A 12,237-nucleotide genomic window follows, 5' to 3' on the forward strand; every position below is an offset into this window, starting at 1 on the left:
GCCATCCCTACCACCTCTGCGACGGCCACCAGCTCCTCGGCGACCATGACCACCTGCTGCCCCAGGTGGGGCAGTGGGAGCACAGTCATAGAGACGCTCAAAGTCATGTGCCTGGCTCATACCAGTCTCACCAAGCTCAATCATCCGTGCTGCATACTCCGCTGTCTCGGGGGCCTCCGTATGGGCAGTGCTCTCATAGTGCATCGTCTGAACGGTTCGTACCTGCATATGTTTTCAAATATTAACAATTGAATAAATTTGTAAAGTAGTACATAAGACGATGGTTTAAGTTTAAGACTAATAAAACTTACCAGTGCCTCGTACGCTCCTGCAAGAGCTACATATCCCAGGCCATCTGGACGACGCCTAACGGGGTTGCCAATAATGATGCGAGTGATCCGCATGTACCACTCCATGTACACATGGATCGGAGTGTCATGTTCGAACACCGCTAGGCTCGTCATCCTCACATACCAACTCTGATCCTGCTGCTGCATATAGACTCACCATGCATCATCGACGTCCGCACGCTCGTCCCTCACATAGTGGTCATGCTCTCAATCCGTAGCCGCGGGTATATTCTGTACATACCTAAACTGCCGTAACACGCGGTCGGCCGCGTGATACTCAACGATATCCATATGTATCAATGGACACCGCGACATCTACATGTGCTGACCAGCCCTACAAAATGCCGGCAGCTCATCCAAAATATGATCATACGGCGTCTTTATAAAAGCATGTAAAAAGAATTGAACTAGTTAACAATAAAATACTAAAATAGTAGCTATGTGGTCTAGCGTGTGGATCCAAAATATGAACATACCGTCTGCGCCGTCATGCAGTCTAGCTGATCCCTAAATGGGAGAAGGCTGTGGTGCGTCTCCGCATGTCAGCGTACGCCTCGTGACCATCTCCGCGTGTATGGCATCGGCACAGTAAGATAGTCAGCGGGAGGGTGAGCTGGTATGGGCTGAAAAGGTCTCAACCTAGTGTTATACCCCATTTTAACCGGGTAAAAGCGGAGTACAACATATTGGTGATTCCTAAATTGCTTTGTTTTAAGGAGTCGCCACCTAATTAATTTTAAGGTGAATTAGGGCACCTAATTATTAACTAAGGTAAAATTAACTAAACCTCCATTAATCGTCTGCTTAATCAGTGTGATTCTAGGTAAGGGTCCTATATCATTCTAAAGGGAAGGGGTTAGGCATCCTTTAGAATCCGTTAACTACGGTTATCCAGCCAAACTTAGGTTAATTAATCAATGTTGGATATAGTAATTAAATTTTAAGAAAATAGCTTGTGCAAATAAGACTTGTAAAAACATAACAATTTGTGCAAAAGAAGATTTTAAATGTCATTTTAAAAAAAAGACTTCAAATAATAATACTATTTTAAATAAGACTAATATTAGTATAAAGGAGAGATTTTAAAATGCTATTTAAATAAGGCTTAAAACTGCTAATGTCTTAGGTGAAAGTATAATAATAGGATTGGCAAAAGATGATGATTTGCATATAATTAAAAAAAAAACAGGTTTGTGCGATATTTTAGTAAATATCTGAGGCAAACTAAACGATGAAGTATTAGTTGATCCTGTACTTTAGAAGTATAAATGAAATACGAAACAGCTAACGAGTTTCTTTACCCTTTTGTTATCTTTTGTTAACCGAGCTTAATTAAAATTAGATCAACTTATAATACCTGAATTCATATATTTAGGTCTATGATACGTTAAATCCCTATTGCGATAAAGGGGTGGAAAGTAATCCTCCGGCTCAAGACATTTGTTCTCATTATCGGAAGTTTATGATTCTAATATTAGTAGATATTATAAATGGTGTAAATAATTTGAGATGAATATTAAAGATAATGTAAATAACTTAAGATAGATATTATAGATAATATAAGTAAATAAAATGGAGCCTACTGAGTTATCTATTTAATTTCTCTTTAATTAACTACCCATTGTACTAAACTAACCCACCAATTTACCAGAATTCACAAGTTATGAAGACAAATAAAGGCACAAAATAGATAAAAGGGGACCAAATAATGTCAAATGGGCCAGCCCGTTTTGAGACTGCTGCTGGTCTTTTTTTTCTTCTTATATTTGGGCTTTGACCCAAAACTCCACTTTTATTTCTTTGGCAGCGGGCAGAGGGGGGAAATGATATTCCGTAGGGCCTTGAGCCCAACATCAAATGCGGAAGACGAGTCCCTCGGACCCGTATGCGAATGTCATGCATAAAATAAAAGGAAATGGATTAGTATGGGTCTAGATGATTAATAATTCAAAAAATGCAAAATCCATAATTCAAAGAAAGAGATTTTAAATACTATCACATAACAAATAGAAAACTAAATTGGATCAGGCTATCCACACACAAGTATATCCATATACGAGTATCTCCTTATACGAAATCAGATTTGATGCGTATTCCATGTTTTGGACGAAAGGAAGTCGTAACGGATCCAGCAAAAAAAAAAAAAAGAAACATATGTACCCAATAAATCTCAAGACACACGTGGTATGCATAGACTCAATTAAACAAACGTTGCGGAGTTATTTCGAAACATGGACATAAACACACATGGGCAAAGTATGCAAGCAGGCCTTATCAACACGCTAACTAGTGCAAAGGAGGATATTCGGAGGGTTCGTGTGACTAAACAACCACCAAAACACATAAAAGATTTTTTACATTTTTTTTGAAGAAACAGAGTCATCAAGGAGTATGCGAAGAGGTCTGGGTTCAGCTTTAAACTAGTAAGCATGCTTCAAATATCAACTTTAATTTGATAGTAACCTAAATCAGAGAAGAGGTTAAATATATCAGCCAAGCTAAGATAAAAAGAAAAGAACTGAAATGTGCGTCCTTAGTTTAAAGCTGAACTAAACTCCCAGTTGAATTTGAAGGAAACAGCCTACTGAGACAGAACCAAACGCACCCTTGATCTATTGAATTTTTGCTCGACTCAAATATGAAGGAAATGAAGAAGATGAACAGCAAGAACAAAGGGATCATTTATGACAACAGAAAAACAACCTGGTACCGAAAACTGATCCTCATGGATTCAGAGATAAGGAAAACATCAGAACGTGCAAAGTATGAAAAATGAGCTAAATCAAGAACCACAGAAGAATCTGAAAGAGAAAGAAGTCAACTCAAACAAAGAATTAAGACCTTCAAACAACCAAATCAAACATCATTTTTTTTTAAGACCAGTCAAGAAAAAGGAGCCTGGAAAGAAACGCTGTTAAACTCACAGAAAACTGAGTTAGCCAGTAGAAAAACATTCACAGGGAAAACTCAATCCAAACCTAGTTATTACTGGGGTTATTCCTCATCTATGTTCAAACTCAGACACAGAACCATATAAGTAGTTTAAACAGATCAAACCATTCAGCAGTGCATTCCTCAAATTATGATAGACACATGATTGAATATTTAATCAAAACAGGCATACATTCTTGATATACTCATGATAATGTTGCGATCTAAAATAACCTCTAGGCTCCACACATGTTCAATTTACACAATGGTAAGAAACAGGACCAGAGCATGCTATGCCTGCTTCACAAAAAAGGGATTCATGCCATTCTGGACTTTCAAACAAGTATTCAAACCAACAGTGCCATTTACTTTAAAATAAAGCAATCTGAATCGCATATTTATACATGTTGGGATACCACTTAGTGCTGTGCAGAAAAGGATCACATAAGGGAACAAATGACCATTCCTCACATACGAAAGCATGTTTTATTTCAAATGCGCCATGAATTATCCAGATAGACAGGTATAGAAGTGACCTTAATCAGTAGATAGAAATGCACTAAGCACTTAAAAATACCTATAGTGAATTGTAGACCATGAACCATTCCAATACACGGAGAAACAACATGAGAATATTCTTTGGGGAATGAAACGCATTTAATCAGTATGTTGGATCATTTACTCAACCTACTGAATCTCGACTAAACAAGACCCAGCTGACAATAGTCGAGAATTAGATGCTCTTAAACATGATTAAACTTTGCAAATGGTGAGAACACAATTAAACCTAACTAAATTTAACGTATACAATCCTGGTTGAAACAAGCAAACAATTTAATTACACCAAATTTTTGAATAAACAAACAGAGTCAGAGTTTAAACACAAAATACAAATAGAAATAGAAGTAAACAATTTATCTTACAGTTGACACAAAAAGAAACTAATCATAATTTGTGCAGAACCGAAATAAAAGAAAATATAAAGGAAAATTACCTTTTGCAGGTGCAGCGAAATGGGTGCGGGGCTTCGATATCTACTCGAACACAATCGAATCCAAACTTGCGATGCTCGGATTCGCAACAAACACCAAGGCAAACGATGAATTGATTCGGTATTTTACTGATAACAAACAAAGATCAAACTTCCAATAGAACGTATTTTAGGGATTTTTGCGTCTGGAAGCTTTGATTTTTTAGGGGGAGGGGGTTTCTGCGATTAAAAAAAAAAGGGTCTCAGTTCTTGGGAAAAAAAAATTGCAACAGATTTTTTCGATTCAAAAAAACCTCAGGTTCTAGGGGAATTTCATGAAAATCCCATCTACCCCGCCCCCCCCCCCATTTCTGACTTGGGAAAACATTATTTATAACATCAATCTTAGGTTTGAACTAGGGTTTTCGTTCGAAAAGGAAGAGAGAGAGGAGAGTGGGGGGACAATATGAAGTGGGGGACAGCAGGGAACAGGGCGTAGTGGGGGAGAGGAGAGGTATGGGCGAAAATGGAGGGAGAAGAGAGGGAAGGAGAAGAGAGAGAACAGGGGCGGGGAGGGGAAGCGGCGGAGGTGAAGAGAAAAAAAATGAAAGGGGAAACCCTTTTAGGGTTTCCTCATTTTGAACGGAGATGGGCTGGACTCAGTCCATTTGTGGACTGGGTCAAATTTTTTGGACTGAGTATTGAAAGAATGGGCTAGAATTAAAACATGGGCCGGTCTAAAAATTGAGATAAAAGATAGGGGCTAGTCCAAAAATATTAGGAGTTAATCGGACTTTGATTTGGGGTCCGATAAGTCAAAATACGGACTGAGTGTAAGGAACAGTTTGGCTTCCAAATTTAAATAAAAGACCCATTTTAATTAGTAATATACTGAGTATGACAAAATATTACCTAATACAAAAAATGTGTAATTATTAGGACTCGGGCAATAAAATTATATGATGCTATAATAGCCGTGCAATATCATTTTAACAATAAATAAACACTATCATTTGAAATGCGCGAAATAAATGCAATGTGTATGCGGAAGTTGGTAAAAACGCTGAAATGCAAATTTCAATAATACTAAATAATAGTAGCGAATGAATAGCGATAATAATGCTGCTAATAATAATAATGATGATGATAATGGTAATAACAAGAATAATAATGATTAATAGCAATTAATAATAAAAATGATAATTTAAGAATAATAATAATAATAATGATAATAATAATAATAATAATAATAATAACTGCAGTGGAATAATAAAACGTGGGTGTTAATAAAAGACTAATAATTATAGTAAAATTAAAATGCATATTTTTTAATTTCTCAAAATACCAGAGGTATAAATAGGTATTTCGGGGGGGAGAGGCGGGACAAAATTGGGTGTCAACAACTTGTCCCTCTTTGCCTGGTAATGATGAAAAATTTTCGGGCAAAGACGTTGACTTAGTAGCCTATTTTGTCCCGACTAAAGGATTGTGGAGGGCTATGGGTAAAGAAAATTACGGCCGAACTCTGGTCTTTGAATCGCCTACATATCTCGGGTTGCACGAGAATCAGGCCGTGTGTGGTTCCGCGAAGACTACGACACCTATGACTGGCAACTCACGATTTGATGCGAATCTTCGCAAAAATATTGTCCCAGTGTCGAATTATGATGACACTGGGTATTGTGATAGAACCCTGAAAATTGATTGTGCTGGAATGTGAACGGGAAATTTGAATTTGGAGCCGAGTGTTCGAGGTAGATCTTTGACCCTTGTCGAGAAGTCTGCTTGTCCTTCCCGAAGTATTGCCCCAGTTCGCTGCCGAAGAAATAGTTCCACGTTGCGCTAAAAGCTCCTGCGAAACTAAAAACTAGATAAAAATAGTCAGTAAGAATAAATATTGAAATACAGCGATGCAAGCGCGGTGCAATGCTGCTGCGAGCATATGCAGGGCAGCAACAAAATAATAATAAAACAAGGCAGGTGCGGTGCAATGTCTTTATGCAGAGATTTAGAAAGGCGGTGCATGGCCCACGTGATATACGAAAGAGCGATGCAAAGGGCGGTGCGCAGTCCATGCATCATATGAAAGGTGGTTCACAGCCTTATGCAGAAAATTTAAAGGGCGGTGCATGGCCCAGGCAGTATATGAAAGCGATGCAAAGGGCGGTGCGTAGCCCATGCATCCTATGAAAGGCGGTGCGCAGCCTTATGCGAAAAAATTAAAAGGGCGGTGCATGGTCCAAGCAATACATGAGAGCGATGCAAAGGGCGGTGCGCAGTCCATGCATCATATGAAAGGCGAGGCACAGCCTTATGCAGAAATTTTCAAAGGGCGGTGCGCAGCCCAAAATGTCCTATTAAAGGCGGATTAGTCTAAACTGCCCTATTAAAGGCGGACTAGCCTAAAATGTTCAATTAAAGGCGAACAAACCTAAAGTGTCCTATTAAAGGCGGACGAGCTTAAAAGTCCTATTAAAGGCAGACGAGCCTAAACATCCTATTAAAGGCAGACGAGCCTAAACTGCCCTATTAAAGGCGGACTAGCCTAAAATGTTCAATTAAAGGCGAACAAGCCTAAAATGTCCTATTAAAGGCGGGCGGGCCTAAATGTCCTATTAAAGGCGGACGGGCCTAAATGTCCTATTAAAGGCGGACGGGCCTAAATGTCCTATTAAAGGCGGATGGGCCTAAAAGTCCTATTAAAGGCAGACGAGCCTAAATATCCTATTAAAGGCGGACGGGCCTAAATGTCCTATTAAAGGCGGACGGGCCTAAATGAGGTGCTTTTGCGAACAATGATGATGTGCCTTTGCAGGGCATTTGAAAGTAATAATGTAATGCAGGTGCGGTTGCTTTTGCAGTGCGGGGCATTTTGAAAACAGTAGTGCAGTGCGGGGCATTTAAAGCAATAGTGCATGCGCATTGTATTTGAAAGCATTTATGCAAGGCATTTGAAAGCAATAGGAAATGTTTGTGCATCGACACGTTTGAAAAATCATTTGCAAGACTCAAGCATTAATTTGTTGCGAATCTCGTATATTATTGATACTCGAGAGGCATAATCGTTATAAGAAAGATCAAACCGTTCGACGTGCAATCCTTGCAAGGCTGCGAACATTATATATTTTGGCTTCCGCAACTTGGGAATCGTGAAACAAAGCGAGTATCCTTTCTCCCAAGTCTTCTTTTTGCCTGATGACTCTGTTGGCCATATTCTCTTTCATGTTTCTCGATGTCGCTTGCGATGATGCCCTTAAAATTGTCCCAGTTACTCGCATAAGAGGGTGTCGTTTTGCGATGATGCCCCTTAAAACTGTCCCAGTTTCTGGTATAGGAGGATATTGAGCTTTTGCGGTGATGCCCTTAAAATTTGTCCCAGTTTCTGGTATAGGAGGATGTTGCTTTTGCGAATGACGAGACCGAGCCTGACATAGGCTGCCTATGTATCCCACTAAGGGAATCAGGTCAAACGCAGTTCAAATTACAAGGCAGAATAAAATTGAGATAGAAGACGGTGCTCGATCTTATGCTAAAATTTCAAAGGGGCGGTGCACAGCCCAAAATGTCCTTTTAAAGGCGGACGAACCTAAAATGTCCTATTAAAGGCGGACGAGCCTAAAATGTCCTATTAAAGGCGGACAAGCCTAAAAATGTCCTATTAAAGGCGGACGAGCCTAAAAATGTCCTATTAAAGGCGGACGAGGCTAAATGCAGTGCTTGGTTTATGATTACTAAAATTAGTGTGGAGCGAGGAGCTTTTGCGATGCTTTATTTGTATGCGGTGAGACGAGTTTGACGCAGTGCGTAATTTGCAGCAGCAAATATTCATGACGTAATGCCGAAGATTTGGGGACCTTCTACCCTGCCAAAATTTGCATCTAAAAAAGTTCCTGCACTCAAAGAAATTTGTAAGTTTCAAATTTAATTAGTATTAAGTTGACTTTGCCCTTTGCTCTATCTGAATCTTGCAATTGCCGACTTGATACTGTGCGATATCCTTCAAAAATAGCTAAAATATGCCCCTGCGTTACTCAAAGAAAATTTGTTAGTGTAAAATAAAATGGTTGTCTTGCATTGAACACCAAAGCTTTGGCGTTGAATCTGCATTTCTCGAGGTGATGTCATTGCAACAATCTGGTGACGCTAATACATTGCTCGAGATTTCGACTCATGCTTTTGTCGAATAATGATAGGCCATTTGCAAAGCTGCCCCAGTGTTGCTTTATGGGGAATATGGAATTTTCACTATATTAAGACCGTGTCCGAGAATGGACTGCCTACTTATCCCGAAGGAATCAGGTCGAAAGTAGTTCATAACAAGCTTTAGCAAAAATTACAAGAAGGAAAGCTGATGGGTGGAGAATGCTAGTGACGGTAGATCCTTTCAATCGTCTTACTTAGTTCCACACTTCCTTTTCAAATGTCTCGGTGCCAATTTTGACAGATCACCGGTAACAATAATTGCATTTGCAACTGAAGGGCCATCATTGTCGCACAATTTATTTTGTTGCACACTTATCTTATCCTTTTCGATCATGTTCTGGATCTTATGCTTAAGAGCCGGGCAATTTTCTGTGTCATGACCTGGAATATTAGAGTGGTAAGCACAACTCTTGGACCAATCAAAATCTGGCGGTAGGCTTTTAGGGATCCATCCTTTCTTTGGCTTCAGGAGTCCCTTGGCTTTCATTTTCTCAAATATGCTGGTTAATGACTCTTCAAGAGGAGTAAAAGTGCGGAATTTTGCGTGCTCTGACTGTCGTAAGCTAGACTGTGCTTGATCGGTTTGATTTTGAAAGCCTCGTTGATGAAGGTATACATGATCACGCGAACATTGATAGTTCTGCCGTGATTGCGGCTGACGTGTAGGCCTGACAGTTGAGTCGGTCTCTCTGTTTTTGCCTTGCAAGTTGTTGAATGTCTCGGCTTGAAAAGTTTCTTGTACTGATGAAGTATCAACAATTTTTCCTGCTCGAATGCCCGCTTCTACTTGCTTTCCAACTTGAATTAAATCAGAAAAGTCGCGTAACCGCGCACATAACAACTTTTCATAGTATATGCCCTTTTGCATTTGGATGAAAGTTGAAATCAGCTCATTCTCGGGCAACGGAGGGTGTATTTTTGAAGCTTCCAATCTCCACCGGATGGCATATTCCCGAAAAGACTCATGTGGCATTCTTTCTATCTCAAGCATATCATACAGATTTGGACTAACCCCGATGTTAAATTTGAAATGTTCTACAAAGTCGCGGGCCATGTCCTCCCATGTGTACCATTTGCGAAAGTCTTGTTCCGTGTACCAATCTAGCGCCAACCCTGATAGGCTCTGAATGAACAATTTCATTCTTATGGCTTCATCTTGCCCAATTCCCATTAATCTGCTACAATAGTCCTTCAAGTGCGTAACAGGATTTCCTCGGCCATTAAAGGTGTTGAATTTTGGCACTTTGAATCCTGGCGGCAAATCAACATTCAGAAGCATGCACAAACTTCCATATCTTAAACTTTGGACATTTCTCGCCCGCATCTCTTCTTCGATAATTCTCCTTAAATTGTGAATCTCTCTATTCGAGTTATTCTGATTGATTGTATTCATTTCATTCCTCAATCTCTTGTGTGGGTATACCGCTAGCTGATTTTGCTGGTTTTCTGTGAAGGGCGCTGCAAGTGCAGGCTTTTGGACATTAGGTATCAATGTGACTTGCAAAACTTCTGGTTTAATAGAGTATCTTGGCGGTATGTTGGTAGGAGCTGGGTGAGGAGAGATAGTGAAGGAAATGTTTCGGGTAGAGTTGGAAGCTGAACTTGTGTTAGGAAGAAGGCTGAGGGTATTTCCCAAATTGACCAATACGCTTTTTTGTACTACATTCTTCTCGCTATCCTCATTTTGCGCTTGCACCAACCCCACACCGGTGTTGAATGACTCAAATCTTTTTGCCATTGTATCTCGTCCTTAATGCAGATTCGCAGCCAAAACAATGTTCAATGCCAGATAACCCGTAAAAGAGGGACACAAGAAGCTCTAGAATTTGTAGTCTGACGGTATCGTGACAGGCTGAATTGATGGCACGTAATCCTGATTTGATTCGTCTTTAATCTCGTCAACCTTTAAAAACAGGTGTATAAAGTTATAGAATTATTTTGATAAGAAAAAAATAAAAAAAATTAAAAGATAAGGCTGAAAGCAAAGCCGCATGGCTTTTTAAGGCGAGGCCACAATGGCCCTGATTGATAGACTTGATTGTTGATCTCGCGATTTTAAGTTCTTGCATCCAAAGAAAAATTCTCAGTTTGGGAGGGGGAAAGTTGATTCGTGTTGACTCGAAGCTTGACTTTGTTGGCGCCCCATTCATCCTGTTTGTTTGGATCTTGCGGCCTCCATTTAAACCCTCGGTAGATGAACAGTAGTGAAACAATTGAAAGAAAGTCTTCCATTTGAAAAATATATACGTAAGTGTATGTATGTAAGGAAAGATATATATGAAAATATATGTATACAAGTTGTAAGATATTCCTGCTAACTTTCGATTGCGACACTTCCGAGAACTTTGAAAGGTCATTTGTGTGTACTATTCTTATCTAGTAGCCTTAATAGTGTCGATGTCCAACTTTTCTCTTGTCTAATCTTCCAAAATATGCCCCAGTTTTGATTCTGAAGGGTACACTAAACCTATGCTATGTTGTGACCGAACCTTGTATAGGTTGCCTACGTATCCACCAAGGAATCAGGTCTGAACGTAGTTCGTGACGCATAAGATATTTTGGATTTTTGTTATAAAGCAACCGAACCCTATGTGGGTTGCCTACGTATCCCACCTCGGGAATCAGGTCAGAACGTAGTTCGTACGCATGTGAATGGCAAAAATTCTAACCTAGTATGACCGAGTCCCTATGTGGGCTGCCTACGTATCCACCGAGGAATCAGGTCAAGCGTAGTTCGTACGCATGTGAATGACAAAAATTCTAACCTAGTATGACCGAGTCCCTATGTGGGCTGTCTACGTATCCACCGAGGAATCAGGTCAAGCGTAGTTCGCAACTAAAGGAAAGGTTGCAAACTAGGTTGTCTAACCTAATGGCGTACTTTGATTTCTTCTTGAATTGCCAGCTTTAGGCTTAGGTTGTCACCTATCGGCTATTTCAATTTCTCGAGTGGAATCTTGTCTTGTCCCCTAGTTTCTTTGTTACTCTCTCAGGATTTGTCTATTCGTTCATGTCACAATCGTAGAGTTGGCAGATTTGATAAGTAAAGTAGAAAATAGATGATTAAGGAAAATCCGAAATGCATTCATAGTTTTGCAATTCAAGCTTCCACAAGGTGAAGCAAAACAAACAAAATTTTGGGTACGGTTCAAGCATCAATAAAAGAAAACAAGTTCACTACATGTTCATGCCACCAAGGCTCCTGGCGAATCAGGGACGGAGTACAAGTCTAGTTCTTCAGAGTCTCTCCTGGTTCTGTACCCTGGATGGTTGGTGTCTCAGTAGTTGTTGCAGCCATCTTCACTGGCACTTGTTTTCGGATCATCCCCACAGGCGCAACGAACGTTGATGACACGCCTCTCTCCATCTTTTCCAATTGGCGTAACAACCTCCTTCTGATTCTTAACTTTTCGATAATTATCATGTTCACGTTGGCGTTTTCGTGAGTAGGAAAAGGGATGGCGATCCATATCGAGTTGAGCTCCAGTGAGCTGGATTGTTCCTTCCTTAATCAAGGCTTCGATTTTGCTTTTGAAGCCATAACAATCCTCAGTGGCATGCCCCGGAACTCCAGAATAATATGCGCAATGCTTGAAACTATCAAACCATTTTGGGATAGGATTGAGAATTTTCCCTTCAATAGGTTGTACCACGCCTGCCGCTTTCAGTCTTTCAAATAGCTGAGACAAAGGTTTAGCGAACTGAGTGTAATCACGGGTGTTTTTTATGACAGGGTTTGGACGGGCTCTATGTGTGGTATGTGGTCGATTTCGGTGGGTGGAA

The sequence above is a fragment of the Lycium barbarum genome, chromosome 12, assembly GCF_019175385.1.
Source record: "Lycium barbarum isolate Lr01 chromosome 12, ASM1917538v2, whole genome shotgun sequence".
Lineage (NCBI taxonomy): Eukaryota > Viridiplantae > Streptophyta > Magnoliopsida > Solanales > Solanaceae > Lycium > Lycium barbarum.